Source organism: Carassius gibelio, chromosome B19 (genome assembly GCF_023724105.1).
Source record: "Carassius gibelio isolate Cgi1373 ecotype wild population from Czech Republic chromosome B19, carGib1.2-hapl.c, whole genome shotgun sequence".
NCBI lineage: Eukaryota > Metazoa > Chordata > Actinopteri > Cypriniformes > Cyprinidae > Carassius > Carassius gibelio.
Window position 1 is genome coordinate 5,401,280 of NC_068414.1, and position 19,626 is coordinate 5,420,905.

Genomic DNA, 19,626 nt, shown 5'->3' on the forward strand with positions numbered 1-19,626 from the left:
GCACTCTAGACAATGCTTTTCCATGCTTGTTCAACGAAGTACAAGCAATTATGGCTCATGCACCTGTGAAAAACTCCTGAAGGCAATAAAAAGGCTGCAGGCAAGAAAGGTCATGCTTAAAGAAACCAATGAGAGTAAACTGACCTGTTTGTTGTCTCTAAAAAACACCAGAAGAAAAATGTCCAGGGGGTCAATGCTGACCTGCATGAAAGTGGAATAAACTGCAAGGTAAGTAATGTAAGATCCCCAAGACAGCGCTACAAGGTCACAGTTGGACAGTGGCTTGTTGGAAGAGCAGGGTAATGACTCCCAGCAAGAACTGACAAATCTGGTGCAGTCCAGGAGGCTGAGGTGCCCTGTGGTTCTTAAGGGAGCTGGTGGCCACAGAAGTTAACGCCTCTCACTTTTGATATTGACCTCCCCCACTCCCCTTTGCTCAGAGACACTTTTGCTCATATCAGTTCATCAAATACCCATGGAACTTGATCAGTTTGTCTGTCAGTTGTTCAGCTTTAGCATTGGTCGATATTACCCAGTTGAAGAGATGCATTTTCCACATAAATTCGTAGAATTCTTGCAGAAATAGAGCATTGGTGGTTCAGTGGTAGAATTCTCGCCTGCCACGCGGGAGACCCGGGTCCGATTCCCGGCCAATGCAGCAGAGGTCGTGTTTTTAAGGCCATGTTAGTCGTTCTTCATAAGCGGCAGCTGTCCCCAGAGCCATGAGCACAGCGCAGCTTCACTCACTGGTGGCTGAATGTCAGAGATGTTGTTTCCCGCGCAGGAGACCCAGGTTCGATTTCCAGCAGAAGCAAAGCAGTGTATCTTGCTACTTTAGAAGTGGGCAACTTATCAGTGTTTTACAGGGAACTAGTGGAAGCACTCTAGACAATGCTTTTCCATGCTTGTTCAACGAAGTACAAGCAATTATGGCTCATGCACCTGTGAAAAACTCCTGAAGGCAATAAAAAGGCTGCAGTCAAGAAAGGTCAGGCTTAAAGAAACCAATGAGAGTAAACTGACCTGTTTGTTGTCTCTAAAAAACACCAGAAGAAAAATGTCCAGGGGGTCAATGCTGATCTGCATGAAAGTGGAATAAACTGCAAGGTAAGTAATGTAAGATCCCCAAGACAGCGCTACAAGGTCACAGTTGGACAGTGGCTTGTTGGAAGAGCAGGGTAATGACTCCCAGCAAGAACTGACAAATCTGGTGCAGTCCAGGAGGCTGAGGTGCCCTGTGGTTCTTAAGGGAGCTGGTGGCCACAGAAGTTAACGCCTCTCACTTTTGATATTGACCTCCCCCACTCCCCTTTGCTCAGAGACACTTTTGCTCATATCAGTTCATCAAATACCCATGGAACTTGATCAGTTTGTCTGTCAGTTGTTCAGCTTTAGCATTGGTCGATATTACCCAGTTGAAGAGATGCATTTTCCACATAAATTCGTAGAATTCATGCAGAAATAGAGCATTGGTGGTTCAGTGGTAGAATTCTCGCCTGCCACGCGAGAGACCCGGGTCCGATTCCCGGCCAATGCAGCAGAGGTCGTGTTTTTAAGGCCATGTTAGTCGTTCTTCATAAGCGGCATCTGTCCCCAGAGCCACGAGTACAGCGCAGCTTCACTCACTGGTGGCTGAATGTCATAGTTGTTGTTTCCCGCGCAGGAGACCCAGGTTCGATTCCCAGCAGAAGCAAAGCAGTGTATCTTGCTACTTTAGAAGTGGGCAACTTATCAGTGTTTTACAGGGAACTAGTGGAAGCACTCTAGACAATGCTTTTCCATGCTTGTTCAACGAAGTACAAGCAATTATGGCTCATGCACCTGTGAAAAACTCCTGAAGGCAATAAAAAGGCTGCAGGCAAGAAAGGTCATGCTTAAAGAAACCAATGAGAGTAAACTGACCTGTTTGTTGTCTCTAAAAAACACCAGAAGAAAAATGTCCAGGGTCAATGCTGACCTGCATGAAAGTGGAATAAACTGCAAGGTAAGTAATGTAAGATCCCCAAGACAGCGGTACAAGGTCACAGTTGGACAGTGGCTTGTTGGAAGAGCAGGGTAATGACTCCCAGCAAGAACTGACAAATCTGGTGCAGTCCAGGAGGCTGAGGTGCCCTGTGGTTCTTAAGGGAGCTGGTGGCCACAGAAGTTAACGCCTCTCACTTTTGATATTGACCTCCCCCACTCCCCTTTGCTCAGAGACACTTTTGCTCATATCAGTTCATCAAATACCCATGGAACTTGATCAGTTTGTCTGTCAGTTGTTCAGCTCTAGCATTGGTTGATATTACCCAGTTGAAGAGATGCATTTTCCACATAAATTTGTAGAATTCATGCAGAAATAGAGCATTGGTGGTTCAGTGGTAGAATTCTCGCCTGCCACGCGGGAGACCCGGGTCCGATTCCCGGCCAATGAAGCAGAGGTCGTGTTTTTAAGGCCATGTTAGTCGTTCTTCATAAGCGGCATCTGTCCCCAGAGCCACGAGTACAGCGCAGCTTCACTCACTGGTGGCTGAATGTCATAGTTTTTGTTTCCCGCGCAGGAGACCCAGGTTCGATTCCCAGCAGAAGCAAAGCAGTGTATCTTGCTACTTTAGAAGTGGGCAACTTATCAGTGTTTTACAGGGAACTAGTGGAAGCACTCTAGACAATGCTTTTCCATGCTTGTTCAACGAAGTACAAGCAATTATGGCTCATGCACCTGTGAAAAACTCCTGAAGGCAATAAAAAGGCTGCAGGCAAGAAAGGTCATGCTTAAAGAAACCAATGAGAGTAAACTGACCTGTTTGTTGTCTCTAAAAAACACCAGAAGAAAAATGTCCAGGGTCAATGCTGACCTGCATGAAAGTGGAATAAACTGCAAGGTAAGTAATGTAAGATCCCCAAGACAGCGGTACAAGGTCACAGTTGGACAGTGGCTTGTTGGAAGAGCAGGGTAATGACTCCCAGCAAGAACTGACAAATCTGGTGCAGTCCAGGAGGCTGAGGTGCCCTGTGGTTCTTAAGGGAGCTGGTGGCCACAGAAGTTAACGCCTCTCACTTTTGATATTGACCTCCCCCACTCCCCTTTGCTCAGAGACACTTTTGCTCATATCAGTTCATCAAATACCCATGGAACTTGATCAGTTTGTCTGTCAGTTGTTCAGCTTTAGCATTGGTCGATATTACCCAGTTGAAGAGATGCATTTTCCACATAAATTCGTAGAATTCATGCAGAAATAGAGCATTGGTGGTTCAGTGGTAGAATCCTTGCCTGCCACGCGGGAGACCCGGGTCCGATTCCCGGCCAATGCAGCAGAGGTCGTGTTTTTAAGGCCATGTTAGTCGTTCCTCATAAGCGGCAGCTGTCCCCAGAGCCACGAGCACAGCGCAGCTTCTCTCACTGGTGGCTGAATGTCAGAGTTGTTGTTTCCCGCGCAGGAGACCCAGGTTCGATCCCAGCAGAAGCAAAGCAGTGTATCTTGCTACTTTAGAAGTGGGCAACTTATCAGTGTTTTACAGGGAACTAGTGGAAGCACTCTAGACAATGCTTTTCCATGCTTGTTCAACGAAGTACAAGCAATTATGGCTCATGCACCTGTGAAAAACTCCTGAAGGCAATAAAAAGGCTGCAGGCAAGAAAGGTCATGCTTAAAGAAACCAATGAGAGTAAACTGACCTGTTTGTTGTCTCTAAAAAACACCAGAAGAAAAATGTCCAGGGGGTCAATGCTGATCTGCATGAAAGTGGAATAAACTGCAAGGTAAGTAATGTAAGATCCCCAAGACAGCGCTACAAGGTCACAGTTGGACAGTGGCTTGTTGGAAGAGCAGGGTAATGACTCCCAGCAAGAACTGACAAATCTGGTGCAGTCCAGGAGGCTGAGGTGCCCTGTGGTTCTTAAGGGAGCTGGTGGCCACAGAAGTTGGTGGCCACAGCTTCTCTCACTGGTGGCTGAATGTCAGAGTTGTTGTTTCCCGCGCAGGAGACCCAGGTTCGATTCCCAGCAGAAGCAAAGCAGTGTATCTTGCTACTTTAGAAGTGGGCAACTTATCAGTGTTTTACAGGGAACTAGTGGAAGCACTCTAGACAATGCTTTTCCATGCTTGTTCAACGAAGTACAAGCAATTATGGCTCATGCACCTGTGAAAAACTCCTGAAGGCAATAAAAAGGCTGCAGGCAAGAAAGGTCAGGCTTAAAGAAACCAATGAGAGTAAACTGACCTGTTTGTTGTCTCTAAAAAACACCAGAAGAAAAATGTCCAGGGGGTCAATGCTGACCTGCATGAAAGTGGAATAAACTGCAAGGTAAGTAATGTAAGATCCCCAAGACAGCGCTACAAGGTCACAGTTGGACAGTGGCTTGTTGGAAGAGCAGGGTAATGACTCCCAGCAAGAACTGACAAATCTGGTGCAGTCCAGGAGGCTGAGGTGCCCTGTGGTTCTTAAGGGAGCTGGTGGCCACAGAAGTTAACGCCTCTCACTTTTGATATTGACCTCCCCCACTCCCCTTTGCTCAGAGACACTTTTGCTCATATCAGTTCATCAAATACCCATGGAACTTGATCAGTTTGTCTGTCAGTTGTTCAGCTTTAGCATTGGTCGATATTACCCAGTTGAAGAGATGCATTTTCCACATAAATTCGTAGAATTCTTGCAGAAATAGAGCATTGGTGGTTCAGTGGTAGAATTCTCGCCTGCCACGCGGGAGACCCGGGTCCGATTCCCGGCCAATGCAGCAGAGGTCGTGTTTTTAAGGCCATGTTAGTCGTTCTTCATAAGCGGCAGCTGTCCCCAGAGCCATGAGCACAGCGCAGCTTCACTCACTGGTGGCTGAATGTCAGAGATGTTGTTTCCCGCGCAGGAGACCCAGGTTCGATTTCCAGCAGAAGCAAAGCAGTGTATCTTGCTACTTTAGAAGTGGGCAACTTATCAGTGTTTTACAGGGAACTAGTGGAAGCACTCTAGACAATGCTTTTCCATGCTTGTTCAACGAAGTACAAGCAATTATGGCTCATGCACCTGTGAAAAACTCCTGAAGGCAATAAAAAGGCTGCAGTCAAGAAAGGTCAGGCTTAAAGAAACCAATGAGAGTAAACTGACCTGTTTGTTGTCTCTAAAAAACACCAGAAGAAAAATGTCCAGGGGGTCAATGCTGATCTGCATGAAAGTGGAATAAACTGCAAGGTAAGTAATGTAAGATCCCCAAGACAGCGCTACAAGGTCACAGTTGGACAGTGGCTTGTTGGAAGAGCAGGGTAATGACTCCCAGCAAGAACTGACAAATCTGGTGCAGTCCAGGAGGCTGAGGTGCCCTGTGGTTCTTAAGGGAGCTGGTGGCCACAGAAGTTAACGCCTCTCACTTTTGATATTGACCTCCCCCACTCCCCTTTGCTCAGAGACACTTTTGCTCATATCAGTTCATCAAATACCCATGGAACTTGATCAGTTTGTCTGTCAGTTGTTCAGCTTTAGCATTGGTCGATATTACCCAGTTGAAGAGATGCATTTTCCACATAAATTCGTAGAATTCATGCAGAAATAGAGCATTGGTGGTTCAGTGGTAGAATTCTCGCCTGCCACGCGAGAGACCCGGGTCCGATTCCAGGCCAATGCAGCAGAGGTCGTGTTTTTAAGGCCATGTTAGTCGTTCTTCATAAGCGGCATCTGTCCCCAGAGCCACGAGTACAGCGCAGCTTCACTCACTGGTGGCTGAATGTCATAGTTGTTGTTTCCCGCGCAGGAGACCCAGGTTCGATTCCCAGCAGAAGCAAAGCAGTGTATCTTGCTACTTTAGAAATGGGCAACTTATCAGTGTTTTACAGGGAACTAGTGGAAGCACTCTAGACAATGCTTTTCCATGCTTGTTCAACGAAGTACAAGCAATTATGGCTCATGCACCTGTGAAAAACTCCTGAAGGCAATAAAAAGGCTGCAGGCAAGAAAGGTCATGCTTAAAGAAACCAATGAGAGTAAACTGACCTGTTTGTTGTCTCTAAAAAACACCAGAAGAAAAATGTCCAGGGTCAATGCTGACCTGCATGAAAGTGGAATAAACTGCAAGGTAAGTAATGTAAGATCCCCAAGACAGCGGTACAAGGTCACAGTTGGACAGTGGCTTGTTGGAAGAGCAGGGTAATGACTCCCAGCAAGAACTGACAAATCTGGTGCAGTCCAGGAGGCTGAGGTGCCCTGTGGTTCTTAAGGGAGCTGGTGGCCACAGAAGTTAACGCCTCTCACTTTTGATATTGACCTCCCCCACTCCCCTTTGCTCAGAGACACTTTTGCTCATATCAGTTCATCAAATACCCATGGAACTTGATCAGTTTGTCTGTCAGTTGTTCAGCTTTAGCATTGGTCGATATTACCCAGTTGAAGAGATGCATTTTCCACATAAATTCGTAGAATTCATGCAGAAATAGAGCATTTGTGGTTCAGTGGTAGAATTCTCGCCTGCCACGCGGGAGACCCGGGTCCGATTCCCGGCCAATGCAGCAGAGGTCGTGTTTTTAAGGCCATGTTAGTCGTTCTTCATAAGCGGCATCTGTCCCCAGAGCCACGAGTACAGCGCAGCTTCACTCACTGGTGGCTGAATGTCATAGTTGTTGTTTCCCGCGCAGGAGACCCAGGTTCGATTCCCAGCAGAAGCAAAGCAGTGTATCTTGCTACTTTAGAAGTGGGCAACTTATCAGTGTTTTACAGGGAACTAGTGGAAGCACTCTAGACAATGCTTTTCCATGCTTGTTCAACGAAGTACAAGCAATTATGGCTCATGCACCTGTGAAAAACTCCTGAAGGCAATAAAAAGGCTGCAGGCAAGAAAGGTCATGCTTAAAGAAACCAATGAGAGTAAACTGACCTGTTTGTTGTCTCTAAAAAACACCAGAAGAAAAATGTCCAGGGTCAATGCTGACCTGCATGAAAGTGGAATAAACTGCAAGGTAAGTAATGTAAGATCCCCAAGACAGCGCTACAAGGTCACAGTTGGACAGTGGCTTGTTGGAAGAGCAGGGTAATGACTCCCAGCAAGAACTGACAAATCTGGTGCAGTCCAGGAGGCTGAGGTGCCCTGTGGTTCTTAAGGGAGCTGGTGGCCACAGAAGTTGGTGGCCACAGCTTCTCTCACTGGTGGCTGAATGTCAGAGTTGTTGTTTCCCGCGCAGGAGACCCAGGTTCGATTCCCAGCAGAAGCAAAGCAGTGTATCTTGCTACTTTAGAAGTGGGCAACTTATCAGTGTTTTACAGGGAACTAGTGGAAGCACTCTAGACAATGCTTTTCCATGCTTGTTCAACGAAGTACAAGCAATTATGGCTCATGCACCTGTGAAAAACTCCTGAAGGCAATAAAAAGGCTGCAGGCAAGAAAGGTCAGGCTTAAAGAAACCAATGAGAGTAAACTGACCTGTTTGTTGTCTCTAAAAAACACCAGAAGAAAAATGTCCAGGGGGTCAATGCTGACCTGCATGAAAGTGGAATAAACTGCAAGGTAAGTAATGTAAGATCCCCAAGACAGCGCTACAAGGTCACAGTTGGACAGTGGCTTGTTGGAAGAGCAGGGTAATGACTCCCAGCAAGAACTGACAAATCTGGTGCAGTCCAGGAGGCTGAGGTGCCCTGTGGTTCTTAAGGGAGCTGGTGGCCACAGAAGTTAACGCCTCTCACTTTTGATATTGACCTCCCCCACTCCCCTTTGCTCAGAGACACTTTTGCTCATATCAGTTCATCAAATACCCATGGAACTTGATCAGTTTGTCTGTCAGTTGTTCAGCTTTAGCATTGGTCGATATTACCCAGTTGAAGAGATGCATTTTCCACATAAATTCGTAGAATTCTTGCAGAAATAGAGCATTGGTGGTTCAGTGGTAGAATTCTCGCCTGCCACGCGGGGGCCAGCCGCGAATAGTTGTCATGCGCTGACAGCCAATCAGACTGCAGCAGCCGGCCAAAGAGCGGAAATTACATCACAGCCAATCAGATTTTTTCATGCATTCATTTGGACCGGGGTTCGAATCCCACTCACACAGGTCTAAACTATTATTAAACTCCGCTTTATGCTTTTTAATAAATAAAAAAAATCTAACATTTAACAACATCTTACAGCTACAAAGTTTTTGAAATTCATGTCTTTCCTTTTTGGATTACAAAGCAAAGGATTATATAAAATAAACACAGTAAAATAATGCTAGTATACATTACATGATTATATAAAAACACAAATGGTTATATTAAATTACTTTTCAAATGTAAATTGAAGAAAATTTAATTTAACTGAGTAATATTCAAGTACTGAGTGAAAATTGATTGATGGAATAATGTAAGTCACACTTAAGATAACTGATCAAGTAAGAGTTTTCAAAACCATAGACACTGTAAAATATTAGTCATACGAAGTGGAAACAGCACTCGTGAAGCAATTTGTATTTTTCAGTTGTGTTTATTAAATGCTTTTAGCACCTTTTAAGATCAAGCCAAAATAATTAAATAGAAAAAAGAATTCTGACAATATAAATAGATATTACAATCTCACACTGAAAAATTAAAATATACAGTATATACATGAGTTAAATATTGCTAAATAAGCTGCAAATTAATATCTCGTATTTTTCTTTAGACTCTTTCCAGGTCACCTCTTTCTCAATGCCATGATGTTGGTAAATAAAGAAGACTTTAGCTTTACTTTTTTTCAAAAACTTTTTTGAACTTATTTCAGGATAGCCTGTGTGTGTGTGTGTGTGTGTGTGTGTGTGTGTGTGTGTGTGTGTGTGTGTGTGTGTGTGTGTGTGTGTGTGTGTGTGTGTGTGTGTGTGTGTGTGTGTGTGTGTGTGTGTGTGTGTGTGTGTGTGTGTGAGGACTGTTTGGATCCTGGCTAAGTTCCATTTCACAAAATCTGCACAAGTGAACAACGTGTTCATCTCCAGGCCTTTCGTGTTTTTGCAGTCCTGTTTCTTTGTGTCCTTCAGTTCAGTCTAAAGTGCTCCATTTCCATAAAGTCTTGGAATGACATCCTGGTGTTTACTTCTCTGCAGTCGTGTTTAATGAAGAACTGGTGTTCAGCAGTGTGGTCAGGTGCTTGACATAATGTGACGTGTAGTTTTGTGGTCATATGGAGCGTGCTGTTAGGATGTCTTCCTGTGGTGATTATTAAGCACGTTGTCGATAGGCTCAGCGTTCGTTGTCCATTACAAACACCCTGTCAGCAGTCTTCACAGGTCAGGTACGGCCAGCACATGCAGAGGTGACATACATGTAGCTCCTATACAGAGGGGAAACATGTGATCAATTTCTGCATCATGAACATTCAGAGTGAGGCTCCACATGAGACCCATGAGATGAGGACAGCAAGGACACAGACAGAGAACCAGTGGGGTCTACAACAAGCTGAATATTGAGTTTAATGTGTAAGGAAACAGAGTTACTTCAGGTTTATGAAGGTGAAGTTAAGACCTTTTTAAAACCAAGCAAATCAAATTTAAAGGGAACAAATGAGGAAAAACACAAATATGTTCTGTAAATGGAAATGTCTGGATAGTAGTATTAACTTCAGAGTTTGAAAACACAACTTCCAACATATATTCATAATTTAATTTGACAGAAACGCACTGAAAGCCTCTGCTCCCAGACACTACAACATTTCATATGTTACTGTACGTTCAGATCATGCTGCAAAACAGGCTGTTCTTCCTCAGTGTTTTTGCCTTGTTTTCCAGTGAACATGCATAAATATTATTAAATAAAGATACATTTACTGGAGATACAAAATTACATGAAATACAAAGACTTGTTTGAAAGAATTGTGTGATTATAACAAGAAGTAATATCTGCCATTTGGGGAAAAAGGTCACCTAAATTCAAAGAAAAGTTATAGTAAATCATTGACAAATATTTTTTTATTGTTTTAAGTGTAAACTAAGGAGCCCCACACATGACATGCAAGAAAAAAAAAAATAAATTGTGTGCATGCTTTACTAATTTGCTGGCAATAGTAAATCGAGGGAACGCTATAGTAATCGTGTGCACGTTTTAGTACATTGAGGGAATGAATTAGTAAATCATACACACGTTTTAGCCTTATATTTTTTCCTGCATGTCATGTGTGAGGCTCCTTAGTAAACTCATTTAATTAGTTACATTTTTCAAGACTTCATTTTACATTTGCATCATAAATTACATATTGATTGAAAGATATCTGCACTGGAAAACAAGACAAAACTCAGAGGAAGTGATTCATTCCTTTCAAACTTTCTTAAGGCATTAATTTGTGTAAGGGTAAATTAAGACATTTTAAGACTTTAAAACCTGCAGGAACTCTTGTGTGTTTGTTGTTAATGTGTTAAATATTCACCTGTCTCTGACTGAAGATCTGCTCGGGTCCCAGGAAAAGATGACAGCAAAGACACAATCAGTGAAGAAGCAGTGCTCTCTGAAAGAACAACAACAATATAGCAATATTAAAAAAAGGAATAATTATAACTATATTACAGACACGAACAAACATACTCACACACATAAATAATACTTAAATTGATACACATAATATTATATATATATATATATATATGTGTGTGTCTCTGTGTGTGTGTGTAAGCATTGGGACTGTATGATATTCACAAATAAAAGTTTTTAAATCCTGTAAGACTGTATGCAGTTTCATTGTAAAACTATAGTAATCTTGCTGTTCTTGGCAGACTGATATTCATTTAAAGTCTCATGACTGTCCTGTAAATATAATGCCAATGCAATAACAACAATAGTACATTTATTGTTTTGATTCTACTAAAATAACATGGCTAAATCATGGTTACTATAGTAAAACCATAGTCAGAAAACATTTTTGAACAGTGGAATACATGTAATCTCATCACAAAAGTGAAAATAATGTTTACTTCATTCATAATTCAACTTGTAATCAACAGATGACATGTTAACGATGACAAACAATAGACAGAAACGTAAATCATGGCTATGTTCATTCATAATTTGCAAACAAATCTATCTAGGCTGAACTATAGTAAACCGTTTAGAAACGAGCAAAGTTTACCAACGTGATTTCATCATTAACGGTAACGAAACGTCAGCTGATATCATGTAAAGTATCTTACCTTTGATAGACGCTTGAGAATGCGTTGAATTTAACAACGGAGGCGATCGCTGTTGTGTGTTTTCTTCTTCTCCTTCTTCTGCGAATTCAAACTTCCCGCGGTGCCCAAAACCGGAAGAGCGCCACGAGAGCGCTAGCGGCCGACAGTATATTACATCCGTAGTGGTTTAGCACTACCATTGAGAATGAATGGGAAACGGTTTAGGGCCGTTTAGCTAAACAATTCAAGGCCGCGGCGCGGGAGACCCGGGTCCGATTCCCGGCCAATGCAGCAGAGGTCGTGTTTTTAAGGCCATGTTAGTCGTTCTTCATAAGCGGCAGCTGTCCCCAGAGCCATGAGCACAGCGCAGCTTCACTCACTGGTGGCTGAATGTCAGAGATGTTGTTTCCGCGCAGGAGACCCAGGTTCGATTCCCAGCAGAAGCAAAGCAGTGTATCTTGCTACTTTAGAAGTGGGCAACTTATCAGTGTTTTACAGGGAACTAGTGGAAGCACTCTAGACAATGCTTTTCCATGCTTGTTCAATGAAGTACAAGCAATTATGGCTCATGCACCTGTGAAAAACTCCTGAAGGCAATAAAAAGGCTGCAGGCAAGAAAGGTCAGGCTTAAAGAAACCAATGAGAGTAAACTGACTTGTTTGTTGTCTCTAAAAAACACCAGAAGAAAAATGTCCAGGGGGTCAATGCTGATCTGCATGAAAGTGGAATAAACTGCAAGGTAAGTAATGTAAGATCCCCAAGACAGCGCTACAAGGTCACAGTTGGACAGTGGCTTGTTGGAAGAGCAGGGTAATGACTCCCAGCAAGAACTGACAAATCTGGTGCAGTCCAGGAGGCTGAGGTGCCCTGTGGTTCTTAAGGGAGCTGGTGGCCACAGAAGTTGGTGGCCACAGCTTCTCTCACTGGTGGCTGAATGTCAGAGTTGTTGTTTCCCGCGCAGGAGACCCAGGTTCGATTCCCAGCAGAAGCAAAGCAGTGTATCTTGCTACTTTAGAAGTGGGCAACTTATCAGTGTTTTACAGGGAACTAGTGGAAGCACTCTAGACAATGCTTTTCCATGCTTGTTCAACGAAGTACAAGCAATTATGGCTCATGCACCTGTGAAAAACTCCTGAAGGCAATAAAAAGGCTGCAGGCAAGAAAGGTCATGCTTAAAGAAACCAATGAGAGTAAACTGACCTGTTTGTTGTCTCTAAAAAACACCAGAAGAAAAATGTCCAGGGTCAATGCTGACCTGCATGAAAGTGGAATAAACTGCAAGGTAAGTAATGTAAGATCCCCAAGACAGCGCTACAAGGTCACAGTTGGACAGTGGCTTGTTGGAAGAGCAGGGTAATGACTCCCAGCAAGAACTGACAAATCTGGTGCAGTCCAGGAGGCTGAGGTGCCCTGTGGTTCTTAAGGGAGCTGGTGGCCACAGAAGTTAACGCCTCTCACTTTTGATATTGACCTCCCCCACTCCCCTTTGCTCAGAGACACTTTTGCTCATATCAGTTCATCAAATACCCATGGAACTTGATCAGTTTGTCTGTCAGTTGTTCAGCTTTAGCATTGGTCGATATTACCCAGTTGAAGAGATGCATTTTCCACATAAATTCGTAGAATTCTTGCAGAAATAGAGCATTGGTGGTTCAGTGGTAGAATTCTCGCCTGCCACGCGGGAGACCCGGGTCCGATTCCCGGCCAATGCAGCAGAGGTCGTGTTTTTAAGGCCATGTTAGTCGTTCTTCATAAGCGGCAGCTGTCCCCAGAGCCATGAGCACAGCGCAGCTTCACTCACTGGTGGCTGAATGTCAGAGATGTTGTTTCCCGCGCAGGAGACCCAGGTTCGATTTCCAGCAGAAGCAAAGCAGTGTATCTTGCTACTTTAGAAGTGGGCAACTTATCAGTGTTTTACAGGGAACTAGTGGAAGCACTCTAGACAATGCTTTTCCATGCTTGTTCAACGAAGTACAAGCAATTATGGCTCATGCACCTGTGAAAAACTCCTGAAGGCAATAAAAAGGCTGCAGTCAAGAAAGGTCAGGCTTAAAGAAACCAATGAGAGTAAACTGACCTGTTTGTTGTCTCTAAAAAACACCAGAAGAAAAATGTCCAGGGGGTCAATGCTGATCTGCATGAAAGTGGAATAAACTGCAAGGTAAGTAATGTAAGATCCCCAAGACAGCGCTACAAGGTCACAGTTGGACAGTGGCTTGTTGGAAGAGCAGGGTAATGACTCCCAGCAAGAACTGACAAATCTGGTGCAGTCCAGGAGGCTGAGGTGCCCTGTGGTTCTTAAGGGAGCTGGTGGCCACAGAAGTTAACGCCTCTCACTTTTGATATTGACCTCCCCCACTCCCCTTTGCTCAGAGACACTTTTGCTCATATCAGTTCATCAAATACCCATGGAACTTGATCAGTTTGTCTGTCAGTTGTTCAGCTTTAGCATTGGTCGATATTACCCAGTTGAAGAGATGCATTTTCCACATAAATTCGTAGAATTCATGCAGAAATAGAGCATTGGTGGTTCAGTGGTAGAATTCTCGCCTGCCACGCGAGAGACCCGGGTCCGATTCCCGGCCAATGCAGCAGAGGTCGTGTTTTTAAGGCCATGTTAGTCGTTCTTCATAAGCGGCATCTGTCCCCAGAGCCACGAGTACAGCGCAGCTTCACTCACTGGTGGCTGAATGTCATAGTTGTTGTTTCCCGCGCAGGAGACCCAGGTTCGATTCCCAGCAGAAGCAAAGCAGTGTATCTTGCTACTTTAGAAGTGGGCAACTTATCAGTGTTTTACAGGGAACTAGTGGAAGCACTCTAGACAATGCTTTTCCATGCTTGTTCAACGAAGTACAAGCAATTATGGCTCATGCACCTGTGAAAAACTCCTGAAGGCAATAAAAAGGCTGCAGGCAAGAAAGGTCATGCTTAAAGAAACCAATGAGAGTAAACTGACCTGTTTGTTGTCTCTAAAAAACACCAGAAGAAAAATGTCCAGGGTCTATGCTGACCTGCATGAAAGTGGAATAAACTGCAAGGTAAGTAATGTAAGATCCCCAAGACAGCGGTACAAGGTCACAGTTGGACAGTGGCTTGTTGGAAGAGCAGGGTAATGACTCCCAGCAAGAACTGACAAATCTGGTGCAGTCCAGGAGGCTGAGGTGCCCTGTGGTTCTTAAGGGAGCTGGTGGCCACAGAAGTTAACGCCTCTCACTTTTGATATTGACCTCCCCCACTCCCCTTTGCTCAGAGACACTTTTGCTTATATCAGTTCATCAAATACCCATGGAACTTGATCAGTTTGTCTGTCAGTTGTTCAGCTTTAGCATTGGTCGATATTACCCAGTTGAAGAGATGCATTTTCCACATAAATTCGTAGAATTCTTGCAGAAATAGAGCATTGGTGGTTCAGTGGTAGAATTCTCGCCTGCCACGTGGGAGACCCGGGTCCGATTCCCGGCCAATGCAGCAGAGGTCGTGTTTTTAAGGCCATGTTAGTCGTTCCTCATAAGCGGCAGCTGTCCCCAGAGCCACGAGCACAGCGCAGCTTCTCTCACTGGTGGCTGAATGTCAGAGTTGTTGTTTCCCGCGCAGGAGACCCAGGTTCGATTCCCAGCAGAAGCAAAGCAGTGTATCTTGCTACTTTAGAAGTGGGCAACTTATCAGTGTTTTACAGGGAACTAGTGGAAGCACTCTAGACAATGCTTTTCCATGCTTGTTCAACGAAGTACAAGCAATTATGGCTCATGCACCTGTGAAAAACTCCTGAAGGCAATAAAAAGGCTGCAGGCAAGAAAGGTCAGGCTTAAAGAAACCAATGAGAGTAAACTGACCTGTTTGTTGTCTCTAAAAAACACCAGAAGAAAAATGTCCAGGGGGTCAATGCTGACCTGCATGAAAGTGGAATAAACTGCAAGGTAAGTAATGTAAGATCCCCAAGACAGCGCTACAAGGTCACAGTTGGACAGTGGCTTGTTGGAAGAGCAGGGTAATGACTCCCAGCAAGAACTGACAAATCTGGTGCAGTCCAGGAGGCTGAGGTGCCCTGTGGTTCTTAAGGGAGCTGGTGGCAACAGAAGTTAACGCCTCTCACTTTTGATATTGACCTCCCCCACTCCCCTTTGCTCAGAGACACTTTTGCTCATATCAGTTCATCAAATACCCATGGAACTTGATCAGTTTGTCTGTCAGTTGTTCAGCTTTAGCATTGGTCGATATTACCCAGTTGAAGAGATGCATTTTCCACATAAATTCGTAGAATTCTTGCAGAAATAGAGCATTGGTGGTTCAGTGGTAGAATTCTCGCCTGCCACGCGGGAGACCCGGGTCCGATTCCCGGCCAATGCAGCAGAGGTCGTGTTTTTAAGGCCATGTTAGTCGTTCTTCATAAGCGGCAGCTGTCCCCAGAGCCATGAGCACAGCGCAGCTTCACTCACTGGTGGCTGAATGTCAGAGATGTTGTTTCCCGCGCAGGAGACCCAGGTTCGATTTCCAGCAGAAGCAAAGCAGTGTATCTTGCTACTTTAGAAGTGGGCAACTTATCAGTGTTTTACAGGGAACTAGTGGAAGCACTCTAGACAATGCTTTTCCATGCTTGTTCAACGAAGTACAAGCAATTATGGCTCATGCACCTGTGAAAAACTCCTGAAGGCAATAAAAAGGCTGCAGTCAAGAAAGGTCAGGCTTAAAGAAACCAATGAGAGTAAACTGACCTGTTTGTTGTCTCTAAAAAACACCAGAAGAAAAATGTCCAGGGGGTCAATGCTGATCTGCATGAAAGTGGAATAAACTGCAAGGTAAGTAATGTAAGATCCCCAAGACAGCGCTACAAGGTCACAGTTGGACAGTGGCTTGTTGGAAGAGCAGGGTAATGACTCCCAGCAAGAACTGACAAATCTGGTGCAGTCCAGGAGGCTGAGGTGCCCTGTGGTTCTTAAGGGAGCTGGTGGCCACAGAAGTTAACGCCTCTCACTTTTGATATTGACCTCCCCCACTCCCCTTTGCTCAGAGACACTTTTGCTCATATCAGTTCATCAAATACCCATGGAACTTGATCAGTTTGTCTGTCAGTTGTTCAGCTTTAGCATTGGTCGATATTACCCAGTTGAAGAGATGCATTTTCCACATAAATTCGTAGAATTCATGCAGAAATAGAGCATTGGTGGTTCAGTGGTAGAATTCTCGCCTGCCACGCGGGAGACCCGGGTCCGATTCCCGGCCAATGCAGCAGAGGTCGTGTTTTTAAGGCCATGTTAGTCGTTCTTCATAAGCGGCATCTGTCCCCAGAGCCACGAGTACAGCGCAGCTTCACTCACTGGTGGCTGAATGTCAGAGTTGTTGTTTCCCGCGCAGGAGACCCAGGTTCGATTCCCAGCAGAAGCAAAGCAGTGTATCTTGCTACTTTAGAAGTGGGCAACTTATCAGTGTTTTACAGGGAACTAGTGGAAGCACTCTAGACAATGCTTTTCCATGCTTGTTCAACGAAGTACAAGCAATTATGGCTCATGCACCTGTGAAAAACTCCTGAAGGCAATAAAAAGGCTGCAGGCAAGAAAGGTCATGCTTAAAGAAACCAATGAGAGTAAACTGACCTGTTTGTTGTCTCTAAAAAACACCAGAAGAAAAATGTCCAGGGGGTCAATGCTGATCTGCATGAAAGTGGAATAAACTGCAAGGTAAGTAATGTAAGATCCCCAAGACAGCGCTACAAGGTCACAGTTGGACAGTGGCTTGTTGGAAGAGCAGGGTAATGACTCCCAGCAAGAACTGACAAATCTGGTGCAGTCCAGGAGGCTGAGGTGCCCTGTGGTTCTTAAGGGAGCTGGTGGCCACAGAAGTTAACGCCTCTCACTTTTGATATTGACCTCCCCCACTCCCCTTTGCTCAGAGACACTTTTGCTCATATCAGTTCATCAAATACCCATGGAACTTGATCAGTTTGTCTGTCAGTTGTTCAGCTTTAGCATTGGTCGATATTACCCAGTTGAAGAGATGCATTTTCCACATAAATTCGTAGAATTCATGCAGAAATAGAGCATTGGTGGTTCAGTGGTAGAATTCTCGCCTGCCACGCGGGAGACCCGGGTCCGATTCCCGGCCAATGCAGCAGAGGTCGTGTTTTTAAGGCCATGTTAGTCGTTCTTCATAAGCGGCATCTGTCCCCAGAGCCACGAGTACAGCGCAGCTTCACTCACTGGTGGCTGAATGTCAGAGTTGTTGTTTCCCGCGCAGGAGACCCAGGTTCGATCCCCAGCAGAAGCAAAGCAGTGTATCTTGCTACTTTAGAAGTGGGCAACTTATCAGTGTTTTACAGGGAACTAGTGGAAGCACTCTAGACAATGCTTTTCCATGCTTGTTCAACGAAGTACAAGCAATTATGGCTCATGCACCTGTGAAAAACTCCTGAAGGCAATAAAAAGGCTGCAGGCAAGAAAGGTCATGCTTAAAGAAACCAATGAGAGTAAACTGACCTGTTTGTTGTCTCTAAAAAACACCAGAAGAAAAATGTCCAGGGTCTATGCTGACCTGCATGAAAGTGGAATAAACTGCAAGGTAAGTAATGTAAGATCCCCAAGACAGCGGTACAAGGTCACAGTTGGACAGTGGCTTGTTGGAAGAGCAGGGTAATGACTCCCAGCAAGAACTGACAAATCTGGTGCAGTCCAGGAGGCTGAGGTGCCCTGTGGTTCTTAAGGGAGCTGGTGGCCACAGAAGTTAACGCCTCTCACTTTTGATATTGACCTCCCCCACTCCCCTTTGCTCAGAGACACTTTTGCTTATATCAGTTCATCAAATACCCATGGAACTTGATCAGTTTGTCTGTCAGTTGTTCAGCTTTAGCATTGGTCGATATTACCCAGTTGAAGAGATGCATTTTCCACATAAATTCGTAGAATTCTTGCAGAAATAGAGCATTGGTGGTTCAGTGGTAGAATTCTCGCCTGCCACGCGGGAGACCCGGGTCCGATTCCCGGCCAATGCAGCAGAGGTCGTGTTTTTAAGGCCATGTTAGTCGTTCCTCATAAGCGGCAGCTGTCCCCAGAGCCACGAGCACAGCGCAGCTTCTCTCACTGGTGGCTGAATGTCAGAGTTGTTGTTTCCCGCGCAGGAGACCCAGGTTCGATTCCCAGCAGAAGCAAAGCAGTGTATCTTGCTACTTTAGAAGTGGGCAACTTATCAGTGTTTTACAGGGAACTAGTGGAAGCACTCTAGACAATGCTTTTTCATGCTTGTTCAACGAAGTACAAGCAATTATGGCTCATGCACCTGTGAAAAACTCCTGAAGGCAATAAAAAGGCTGCAGGCAAGAAAGGTCAGGCTTAAAGAAACCAATGAGAGTAAACTGACCTGTTTGTTGTCTCTAAAAAACACCAGAAGAAAAATGTCCAGGGGGTCAATGCTGACCTGCATGAAAGTGGAATAAACTGCAAGGTAAGTAATGTAAGATCCCCAAGACAGCGCTACAAGGTCACAGTTGGACAGTGGCTTGTTGGAAGAGCAGGGTAATGACTCCCAGCAAGAACTGACAAATCTGGTGCAGTCCAGGAGGCTGAGGTGCCCTGTGGTTCTTAAGGGAGCTGGTGGCCACAGAAGTTAACGCCTCTCACTTTTGATATTGACCTCCCCCACTCCCCTTTGCTCAGAGACACTTTTGCTCATATCAGTTCATCAAATACCCATGGAACTTGATCAGTTTGTCTGTCAGTTGTTCAGCTTTAGCATTGGTCGATATTACCCAGTTGAAGAGATGCATTTTCCACATAAATTCGTAGAATTCTTGCAGAAATAGAGCATTGGTGGTTCAGTGGTAGAATTCTCGCCTGCCACGCGGGAGACCCGGGTCCGATTCCCGGCCAATGCAGCAGAGGTCGTGTTTTTAAGGCCATGTTAGTCGTTCTTCATAAGCGGCAGCTGTCCCCAGAGCCATGAGCACAGCGCAGCTTCACTCACTGGTGGCTGAATGTCAGAGATGTTGTTTCCCGCGCAGGAGACCCAGGTTCGATTTCCAGCAGAAGCAAAGCAGTGTATCTTGCTACTTTAGAAGTGGGCAACTTATCAGTGTTTTACAGGGAACTAGTGGAAGCACTCTAGACAATGCTTTTCCATGCTTGTTCAACGAAGTACAAGCAATTATGGCTCATGCACCTGTGAAAAACTCCTGAAGGCAATAAAAAGGCTGCAGTCAAGAAAGGTCAGGCTTAAAGAAACCAATGAGAGTAAACTGACCTGTTTGTTGTCTCTAAAAAACACCAGAAGAAAAATGTCCAGGGGGTCAATGCTGATCTGCATGAAAGTGGAATAAACTGCAAGGTAAGTAATGTAAGATCCCCAAGACAGCGCTACAAGGTCACAGTTGGACAGTGGCTTGTTGGAAGAGCAGGGTAATGACTCCCAGCAAGAACTGACAAATCTGGTGCAGTCCAGGAGGCTGAGGTGCCCTGTGGTTCTTAAGGGAGCTGGTGGCCACAGAAGTTAACGCCTCTCACTTTTGATATTGACCTCCCCCACTCCCCTTTGCTCAGAGACACTTTTGCTCATATCAGTTCATCAAATACCCATGGAACTTGATCAG

General features: G+C 44.8%; 2 long non-coding RNA genes and 2 other non-coding genes across 4 annotated transcripts in view; 3 read left to right on the forward strand and 1 right to left on the reverse strand.

Annotated features, from left to right (window-relative positions):
* The window catches only part of LOC127979065 (uncharacterized), a 232,327-nt gene extending 220,977 nt beyond the window's left edge, over window positions 1-11,350 (reverse strand). The window contains exon 1 of the long non-coding RNA XR_008158707.1: window positions 11,076-11,350. This is a non-coding gene — a long non-coding RNA (uncharacterized LOC127979065). The remainder of the gene's footprint in view (window positions 1-11,075) is intronic.
* LOC127979064 (uncharacterized) overlaps window positions 1-19,626 on the forward strand; it is a 298,949-nt gene that overhangs the window by 156,449 nt on the left and 122,874 nt on the right. The window lies entirely within an intron of this gene.
* Window positions 1,467-1,537, forward strand: trnag-gcc (transfer RNA glycine (anticodon GCC)). The gene has a single exon. It is a non-coding gene; the product is annotated as a tRNA-Gly (tRNA).
* Window positions 13,575-13,645, forward strand: trnag-gcc (transfer RNA glycine (anticodon GCC)). Its single transcript has one exon. It is a non-coding gene; the product is annotated as a tRNA-Gly (tRNA).